Source organism: Diabrotica undecimpunctata, chromosome 5 (genome assembly GCF_040954645.1).
Source record: "Diabrotica undecimpunctata isolate CICGRU chromosome 5, icDiaUnde3, whole genome shotgun sequence".
NCBI lineage: Eukaryota > Metazoa > Arthropoda > Insecta > Coleoptera > Chrysomelidae > Diabrotica > Diabrotica undecimpunctata.
The window spans coordinates 40,453,914-40,465,183 of NC_092807.1; the positions used below are offsets into that span (position 1 = coordinate 40,453,914).

The 11,270-nt window shown below is 34.9% G+C and overlaps 1 non-coding gene across 1 annotated transcript; it reads right to left on the reverse strand.

Annotated features, from left to right (window-relative positions):
- Positions 1-2,537: 2,537 nt before the first annotated feature.
- TRNAS-CGA (transfer RNA serine (anticodon CGA)) lies at positions 2,538-2,619 on the reverse strand. The gene has a single exon. It is a non-coding gene; the product is annotated as a tRNA-Ser (tRNA).
- Between the last annotated feature and the right edge of the window lie 8,651 nt (positions 2,620-11,270).

Consider the following 11,270-nt stretch of genomic DNA (forward strand, 5'->3'; position numbering starts at 1 on the left):
AAACTGCAGAGATGAGAGTACTGAATTACAGGAAATACGCTGAAAGATCGAAAGAGAAGTGAAGACATTAGAAGAAAATATAACGTACAGTGTATAAATGAATGGACACAAAATAGAAAAAAAGAATGAAATAACCACATAAGCAGAATGGAGGAGACCGGTGTCGTCAAAATATCAAGAGATAAGTCACCAATCGGCAGAAGAAGTATCGGACGACCGCGCAAAAGATCGAGTAACAACTCTTCATAGAAGTATTAATCCGCCACTGAACAAGCAGAATTGCTTATAAAGAGGAAGAAGAAGAAGAAGAAGAACATATGTCTTTTGTTTTTAATATACTGCCTAAATGGCAGTCTAGTCTAAACGAAACTATAGTTTCATCAATGCAGAGCTCTTCTCCTGGCACTACCACTCTTTGAAATTTTGATACCAACAACTTCAATAAGGGTGATAATTTGTACAGTCGAAGTTCTTTGTCACTATTTTCATTGTCGCTTAAGTGTAAATTAGCAAGTAGTAATTCAAACTGATTACGCGACATAAGACACTTTGCTTTCGTATAATGGATTTTTTGACCAATACGAATACAACTTTGGCAATGTTTGCAATGCCATTCAAACAAGAATGGCCAAAAATGTCTTTATTTCTTCGCTATTGGCATCTACCTACTTATGAATTCTAGCTTTTGGACCGTGACCACCTATATTTAGCTTGTGATGTGCGTATCGATTAGTTTCTTGCACAATCCACCCAATAATGTCGTCATTCACAAATAGTTGAAAATAGCCAAGGGGAGTTTTATCATACATCTCAAAAAACTCAGCTTTTACACCTGAGTCTTGAACACTGAATGTATCTAATATTTTTCGAGTTCAAACCATGTATATTCTTCCATATTAAAGGTGTGTTATCATCAATCGCAATGTCATCGTCATCTGAAGAACTTTCATTATCTGGCAGTCAATATTGGGAAATAACATTTTCAATGGTTCTTTGCAAGTCTACTGTTCTTTGTAATGTTGAAGGTAAATTACTTTGCATTTTAGGTCTTTTGCTGTCTGGAATACCTTGATTTATGGAAGAACTACTTATTTCTTCATCACTATCTAATTCAAAATTTTTATCTCGACCACTGTCATCAATGTCTTCGTCTGAATAAACTCTTCTACTAGCTTTTGCAAACGATTCTGTTCATTTTCATACGACATATTGGGAACTGATAAGACACACTACAACCTCGCCTACCCACAACTAAGTACTAAGTGACATGTAATGCAGTCGTCTAGACACTGTAACATATAAAATAAACAAGCTACGACAGGTTTATTCTTATCTTATATGAGAAGCAAGTGTGCATCACATGGCTCCAGGAATCCAAAAGTTATTTGTGGCCACGAGATGTACACGTGCTTCTCACTTAAACTATTCCTAAAAGTCAATAAAAATGTAAGATTTTGTACTGATACTAAAGCATACCTATGAAAAATGCATAGACTAATACTTTATATGTATACTAGCGGATTAACTCGACATTGAGTTTTCTAAATCAAATTTATATTTTGCGAGAAAAATTAAGAGATCAATACAAACAATATAAGCAAGAATATACATAACATTCATCAATAATAATGCAAGTAAAAAAAAAGTGATTATGGAAGTCGACCTCAAAACCGGAATGCAATTTTTAGTTGATCAAATGTCGACATGGATATCATTTAGCAGTTAATTTTGCATGCTGATCACGAATCCGGTGCCAGATTTTCTCTATCTTGTCGTTTTATGCGCGTTTCGGATCACTTCCGGTGTCGGATCTCAACCGGAAGTACATATTTAGATTCGTCTCGACGAGACCTTTCGATCCATATATACATTGTGGGGTCTAGAACTTAAAGTAAATTTTAACTTCCGGTCATCTCAAAACCGGAAGTGAATTTTTGTACCAAAAGTATATCTTGACAATCTCATACGTAATACTAATAACATTCCGAAAAAATATTTTAATTATCTAATATGGTTTTTAAGTAAAGTGGTGGACAAGAAAAGGGCTTAGCGTTTTAGTATATAAGATTATATTTTGGCCCACATAACTTTTTTTTATTATGCGTTCTGGCGTTTAAGGTGTCAAAACTGTTTACTGTGACTGCTCTACTTCGTAAACAGCGATATTTCTAGAGATTAGGACCCACATGGTCGTGTAAAATTATCTCCAGTCGTCTGAGCAAAACCCTTTAAATCCTGTAATATAAAAGTCAATAGACTAATTGGTCGATGACAATAATTAAAAAATGTAGTCTGTATTGGATTTTGATATAAGAACAATTTGCATAATTTTCTTATTGAAATAAATTAGCCGATTTATGTACTGATTTAAATATAAAACTAATCAATAATACATTGAGTATAATAGTACGCAAAACTTTTAGTAACCCCCAATTAAACCTTCAAAACATGAAATTCAACACTACACTATTGTTTAATTTTTTATTAATTTATTTCTATTATAAATAAGATCTGCTATTAATATTTAATAAAATTTTCGCAGCCAGTAGGATTCGAACCTACGCTCCCAGAGGGAATCTGATTTCGAGTCAGACGCCTTAACCACTCGGCCATGACTGCAATGAATCGGAGGGTCCTACTTTTCACTCTGTTTTTTAATTTAATTAAACAAGTATAGAAAAACTTTATTACTTAAACTTAAGTGATTATATTATACGTTAAAACAGTCTTCTTGCTCATTTTTTTTGTAATGAAAATGTGATATTTTTTTGTAATAGTATAAGTGAATATTTAAACTCATGGACAAAAATATCGAATATTTTAGAATTTTGTAATTTTTGTTTTTTCAAAATAATTTCTGGCCAATCAAGTCGTTTATTGTAAAATAGAGTTTATTTTAACAATGTTTAATGAACAATTTTAAATTTTTATGCGGGGAAAATTGCGAAAAAAATAAATGTTTAATTTTAGGTAAATAAGGTTATTTTACTCTAAACTTAAATGATAATTTAAATTGCTTAAACAAGTCGTTTTAACTTAAAGAAGTGCATGATCGGTAACGAGTATTTCCCCTTCTAGCTCTTATTACTGCTTGCATCTTTCTCAGCATGCTTGCAAGTAAATTTTGGACATATCCTTGGGAAATTGCATTCCATTCATCCTGTACAGCAAGCCGAAGCTGCTCTATCATATTTGGAACGGGATTTCTTTGTCGTATGCTGCGTTTTAGGTGATCCCACATGTGCTCTATTGGATTTAAATCCGAGCTAAACGGTGGCCAATCCAATCTTCGAATTTGAAACTCATCAAGATAATTACTCACTTTAGCAGCAGCATGTGGTCAAGCATTATCGTACATTAACGTGAATTTATTTTTCATATCCAATGTAACCAACATATGATCTGACCAACCGACGAAACATGATCTTGCAGTATGTTTTAAACGTAAGAATCACTATTCATTCGTCCAATCACTTTCACAAGTGCGGTACGTCCTTCCCAACTAAAATACCTTCCCAAAGAATTATGCCATCAACTCCAAAACTAACAGTCTGGGCGAGACTGCAGTTGGCGAATCGTTGTCCAACTCTTCTGTAGAGGTAGGTTTGACCATCTGGCTTCCATAATCTGGTCTCATCAGTGAAAAAAACGTTTTTCCAGTTGTCGATATTCCACTAAATATATGTTCTTGCAAATTCCAAACGACGAGCTTTATGATTTTGGAGGAGACGTGGAACTTTAGCGGAGCGTCTGGGCTTTAAGTTTGCTTCTTTTGATCTTCGTCTAACTGTTTGTGAACTATCATTAACTTGTCTAACATTTAATAGCTCATTTCTGAGGTGCATCGATGTAAATGAACGATTTCGTGTAGAATTAAGAAGCAAAAAACGGTCATCAATTGCGGTTGTGCACCTTGGGCGTCCTTGACCAGGCCTTCGTACAAAATTTCCTGTTTCGCGGTACCTTTTTAGAGTACTAGAAACTATAGATTCAGTTCTGTTGAGACGTCGTGCAAAACCCTTTTGTGCATATCCTTCCTCGGACACAATTACAATATGTGCTACTTGGGGTTCATCGCAGTGTCGACTTGGTAGGATACTTGTTTTAAACTTAGTTAAATCAAGGCAATATTTAATTAAACTTAATAAATTAAACTAAAAATAACCGAATTAGTATGATTTTTTTTTACGCGAAAAAGGTTTTTATGATGAAATGTACGAATGACACTAACCACTGAATTAACGTCAAAATAAACATCAAAATATCTCAAACCAGTTAAGTACATCAGCCTACTATATGAGTATTATCAGTAATCTAAAATTATTTTGAAATAATAGTGAAAGTTTGATATGCAATACACGACCATCTTCTATTTCACTCGCTCTCTTTACTATCGCACTCACACCTTTGTGACAGTTACACGAACGATATTCATGTGGCAGGAGTGTTTTGTTTTATCGTCTCTCAGAAAATTTCAAAGGTATGTATTAAACGAGTATTATCGATTATTATGCATGAATACAGACTTGCTGTACTATTGAGTATATCCATATTTTGTTTATTATTTCATTTTATGACCTTCTGTAATTAAAATATTGCGAATTGAAAAAATATTGACACTAGTTTGACCAAGTTTAAAAATCCAAATATGGACAGTTGTTGGTGCCCAATTATGAAATATTCCATAATAGGGTGTCTATTTACATATAAGGTAAAAGATTATTTCTTTTAAAAATTATGTGTTATATTTGTTTTTAGAATATTATCAGCTTCACAATCGACCAATAAACAAAAAATCTGGGACGAAGAAAAAATGACAGAAGCTGTAAAATTCATCCGGGAAAAGAAAATGGGATATTTGAAATCAGCACAGCATTTTTAAGTGCCTACTACAACTTTATTCCGTTTTTGCTAAAAAGATAAACAGTCTCCAGAAGATGCAGCAGCCACCACATTAGGACGACATTCAATATTCTGCTCCCAACTCGAAAGTAAGCTGGTAGAATCTATATTGATGATGGAGAGCAAATTTCACGGTTTCACAAGAACTGATCTTCGCCGTATTGCGTGTATATGTTAGCAAAGAGAAACAATTTGCAGAATCCATTAACTTAGTCAGGAAGGGCTGAAAAAAAGTAGTTAAATAGCATTTGGATTTGGATAAAGAATAAGGAAAAAGTGGACGCTTTTTTCAATCTTCTTGAAGATATTTACACTAAAAATAACTATCGAGCAAATCGTATTTACAACGTGGATAAATCTAGCCTTACAATAGTACAGAGTAAGATACCACAAATCATCGGTCATAAAGTAAACGCCAGATAGCTGCACTTACTTCAGAAGAAAGAGGATACCTTATGACAATAGTTGTTTGTATGAATGCTACAGGTCATTTTGTGCCACCGTTTATTATTTGCCCTAGAAAAAATGTGAGTGCTCAGCTAATGAGAGACTTTACCTCCACATACAACTTAAGACAAGACTTTTACGAGGCCGTTAAAAACATACTACATACTACAGTGAGGATATATATATTATACATATATATATATATATATATATATATATATATATATATATATATATATATATATATATATATATATGTATAAATACGTATGTGAATTAGAAATAATATGAGACCTCTCTTTTCATATGATATCGTGAAGCTGTTTGGAAAATCCTATTTAAAACTACAAACAGGTGACCTTACAGCGAACAGTTTTAAGGTTACTGGATTATGGCTTTTAAATAAAAATGTGTTTAGTGATATTGACTTCATTGCTGTGCAACATAATGCTGTAAGAGACGGTTATACAAGCATTACTACACTGAAATCAAAATCTGAACCTGCTCAAGCCCTGACACAAATATCTGTACCAGAAGCAAGTAATAATGTACAACCTGAACCTGTACGTTTGACTTCGTAGCTTAATCAAAGCACTTTAAAGCATTCAAAGCAGGTGTGGTGTTTCAGTATTCTATAAATCTATTGCCAGAGAAACATAGAAATGTATCTAAAAATTTGTTCAGTGATTTGTACTTGCTGTTCTGCAATGTTCTGTTGCTATTGCTGCTCAACAAAATGCTATAAAAAACGGTTGAAGAACTAACATCACTACACTCGAATCAAGATCTGAACTTGGTGAAGCCTTGACAAAAATACCTGTCATAACATCTTCGCCTTACAAGAATGATTTAGTCAATCAAAATTTGAAGAGACAAGAAAAAGAAAATAAATTAGCCAAGACACAGAATAAAAAGAAAACTGCGAAGAGAAACAAACGAACAAAAAGAAAAATAAGACTGATTCTAAAAAAGAAGACTCATGAGGAATTGGATGTTATCCAGTTTAATGCAGCAAGTGAGACTAATGAGTTGTTGGTCCAAGAATCTCCTAACTCTGCTGATGCTGAATGTGTATTTTGCCAAAGACTTTTTTCCGTGGATAACAGTGGAAAAAACTGGATTAAGTGCATAATGGGTGGACTCTGGGCTTATTATGATTGTGCTGGTCCAAAATTTGATATATGGATGTGTTAATTCTGCAAGTGAATTAGGCTACTTGTTCCATTTTTAACAATTTTCTTATTTAAATTTATTTGTTTATGTTGTTTATGTCTTTTTTGTTATGTATTTTTGTTAGTGACATGTTGGTGTTTGCTTATATTCCATGTATGGGTACCTATTCCATATTTGGTTACTAATTTGTGATTTTGTTTTTTGTGTCGATTGAATTTTTTTAATTAAGAGATTTTATAGAGGGCTGTTAATTACTACCTAATAATTGCTCTCCATAATTGGATACTTTCCTCTAATATTTACTATTAGGCCACAGAAATAAGCAAAAAATATATCCTCTTAAGTAGTATGGACCTCTGTTATAAAAACCTATATGTTGCCTGCAGTCGTTTTTGGACTTAATTATTTATTAACAAATTGTCAAAAATGGTAAAATTTCACACTTTTCGTCTATCGCCCAAAAAGTAAAGTAATTTAAACAAATTTAAGAGTAATCCATCCATCCAATGGCGCTACAGCCCAAATCGGGCCTTGGCCTCCTTCAACAGGCTTCTCCAACCATCTCTATTTACCGCTGTTCTTTTCCATGAACGCGTTCCCAGGCAGTTCCTGGCATCCTCATCGACTTCATCTTCCCATCTCTTTTTAGGTCTTCCAACAGGTCTTTTTCCCTGCATTCTTGCATTTAATAATTTTCTGGGGATTCTATTCTCATGCATGTGGACCACGTGCCCTGCCCATCGTAATCTCTGCAGTTTAGTATGTTGTGCTAGAGTTGGTTCGCTATATTGCTCGTATATTTCTCTATTGTACCTAATTCGCCAGTTGTTATTTTCACTTATTGGGCCCAGGATCCTACGTAATATTTTTCTTTCAAACACATCTAATGCATTGGCAGATTTCTGTGTCACCACCCATGTTTCGCAACCATAACTTACTATGGGCCTGATTATTGTTTTATAGACCCGGAGTTTTGTTTTCCGGTGTACGTCTCGCGATTTGAATATGTGGCCCATCGCGAAATAGGCTTTATTTGCCAGCACAAGCCTTCTATTTATTTCCGGTTCTTCTTCATTGCTTGCGACCAGATCCATTCCTAGGTATGTGAATCTATTTACATGTTCTATATCGTCAATAAAGTGTTGTTGCACCGGTCTATTTGATCTGGTTTGTATGAGTAGTTTTGTTTTATTTGTATTTATTGCTAGCCCTACTGCTTCTGCACTCTGTTTCAACTCAACGTAGGTTTCTTCCGCTGCATTCATTGTTCTGCTCATTATGTTTATGTCATCTGCGTATGCTGCTAATTGGGTAGACTTGTTTGTAAGTATGTTATTTCCGCTCACCGTCAACCGTCTAATTACATATTCCAGAACAAGATTAAAGAGCGTTGGAGCTAGTCCGTCGCCTTGTTTCAGTCCTTGCGTTATCGTAAACGCATCAGTGATCTGTCCCTGAATACATACCTGTGCTTCTGTTTCTGTCATTGTCATTTGCACTAGTCGTATTAATTTTGATGGTATGAAAAATTCTTTCAGTATATTAGGTAGAATTGTTTTATCTATTGAATCATAGGCTTGTTTAAAATCTACAAAGAGATTGTAAACGTCCATGTCATATTCCCATGCTTTGGCTAGTATTTGTTTAACTGTAAATAGTTGGTCAATGGTAGATCTATTTTGTCTAAACCCTGCTTGATATTCCCCGATGATTTTTTCCGTGAGAGGTTGTAGTCTTCGATTAATGATGTTTGTGAGTATTTTGTATCCCGAACAAAGTAAAGAGATGCCTCTATAATTCTGACACAACAGTTTGTCAACAATTTAAGAGTAATAAACATGTAATTCACATAAAAACGTTCAAAATGGCGTTTTTAAATGTTTTTATCCTTATTTGTTGCTTAGACAGTTGCAAAATTAGTCAGAAATTTCGATTTTTTATAAATATTTTTTTAATAATTAACTTAGAACCTTCATATTACGCAGAATGTTGGGTCTTATAGTGCTTCTTCAAAAAAATCCATTCCAACACGTAAAAACTATTTACCAATATTTTTAATTTAGTATTTAACTCCACGATGCGAAAACTACAGAGGAATAAGCGTAATATCATCAATAGGAAGATTATATGGGAACATACTGCGAGAAAAGATAGAGTAAGCGATAAAAGGCAAAATCGGGGAGGATCAGGCAGGCTTCACGGCAGGAAGATCATGCATAGACCACATATACACACTGGAACAACTGTCGGAAAAGAAAAAAGCAAAAAATAGAGATATACACTTGGTATTTCTGGACCTGAGAAAGGCGTATGACTCTGTACCAAGATCAGAACTATGGGAGGCAATGTACAAATTAGAAATACAGACGGAACTCATAGAAGCTACAAAAGCTCTGTATAAAGAAAATAAAGTGTCCATTAAAATGGGAACAAGAATCATAGGAGACTTCACCACAACAAAAGGGCTCCTGCAGGGTTGTTCCACATCTCCAACCCTATTTAAAATATACTTAGAGAAAGCATTGACTACATGGAAAAGAAAATGCAAAGGCATGGGAGTACCGGTACGGAACGAATACCTATACAAGTTTTGCAGACGATCAAGTAGTGATTGCACAAGACTAAGACGACCTCAGCTACATGATGAAGAAACTACAAGAAGAATATACCAAGGCTGGCCTAGATATTAACCTCGCGAAAACAGAGTACCTAGCTACAAGTGAAGAAGACATAGAAGATCTACAGATTGATGACAACGTAACAATCAAAGGAAAGGATAAGTTCAAATACCTGGGGTTTATAATCACGAAAAAGGCAACAACAGAGGAAGAAATTACACAAAGATTAGGACAAACAAGAACAGCAATCCGACAACTTAACTCAGTATGGTGGGATAGACACCTAAATATGAACACAAAAACGCAGATTTATAAAACATTAGTGCGAAATATTATGACATATGGGGCTGAAAATTGGATCATAAACAAGAAAAACAGCAGTTAGATAGTAGCAACAAAGATGGAATGCCTGCAAAGATGCTGCAGAGTAACAAGAATGGATAGGAAAAGTAATGACGAAATAAAGCAAAGAACATCAATAGAAACAGACATACTAACATATCATCATCATCAGTGGTGCTACAGCTCTAGTTGAGCCTTGACCTTCCCCAGTCTATTTCGCCAGTCGTTTCTGTTCATCGCCAACCGTTGCCAATTTGCCGCGCCGATTTTCCTTGCGTCCTCGTCCACACCGTCCCTCCATCTCAGTCGTGGTATGCCTCTACTCCTATTTCCCACTGGGACCGATAATAAAATTCGTCTGAGTGGGTAATTTTCATTTGCTTTTGACACATGTCCAGCCCATCTAAGCCTACCTATTTTTATGAAGGATATTACATCTCTACCATTTACTATTTTTTTATACTTCTCGTACAATTCGAAATTATATCGCCTTCTCCAAATACCATTCTCACAGAATGCGCCCATTATTCTTCTTAGTATCTTCCTTTCGAAGACGAGCAGAAGATTTGCGTCTGTTTTGGAGATGGTCCATGTTTCTGACCCATATGTCAGCACTGGTAGGATGAGTGTTCTATATATTATTAGTTTGGTTTTCTGGCTTAAATTTCTGTTTTTTAGCTGCTTGCTTAGTCCATAATAACATTTGTTTTCTAGCAGTACCCTCCGTTTTACTTCTTCGGATGTGTCATTATCGTTTGTTATGAGAGAACCCAAATATGTAAACTTATTTACTACCTCAAAATTATATTGGTCTATACTGAAGTTTTCTTCTGCGTTTCTAGCTCTATCTTTGTTATTTGGAATAGATGCTAACATTTTGGTTTTTTCCTCGTTTATTTTAAGGCCCATATTTTGTGCGGCTGTCAAAAAGGTGGAAGTCATCTCTTTAAGTCCTCGTGTAGTACGTGCGATCAAATCCAGATCGTCAGCGTAAGCCATAATCTGCGTTGATTTATTAAAGATTGTTCCCCTATTGTGTAACTCGGCATCTCTTATAGTCTTTTCTAACGCTATATTAAAGAGAAGGCACGCCAGCGCGTCTCCCTGCCTTAACCCTGCATATGTTTCAAACGCTTGTGACATATCGCCTTGTATTTGCACTCTGCAGATCACTTTACTCATAGTTGTTTTTACGAGCCTTATTAATTTATGGGGAATCCTGGAGGAACGAAGTAGACGACGCCATGAGTAAGAGAGGACTAAACGATGGAGAATGGAACAACAGAGAGAGATGGAAACGGTTGAGCGAGGGAAGGCAGTGAATACTGTAGAATCCCTAAATATATATATATATATATATATATATATATATATATATATATATATATATATATATATATATATATATATATATTTAACTCCACTTTTGACAAAAATTCGCCCACTGTGTAAATATATAAATGATAACATTGTCAACAGTGCTTAGTGTTTTATGTGCTTAAGACTATAATCCCAAAAAAGACTCCCCGAAAAATCAGAAGCGTTTAGACGGGGACGAAGCAGCATCTCTGTTTTGCAGAAGCCCTCAAAAATCCATCAAGCATTTACTCCTCACAAAGTTATACAGAGCTCTCCAAATCTGTCAAAGATTTGTCCCGCTTTTGGTATAACAGCAATCAATTATAATACAGTAGTGCCTTTTTTGTATAAATCAGAAGTGTTTCAAGTTTTTGCATAGTTCTCGTGGTAGCCTTAAACACACATGGTTGGCACATCTCCACATCTATA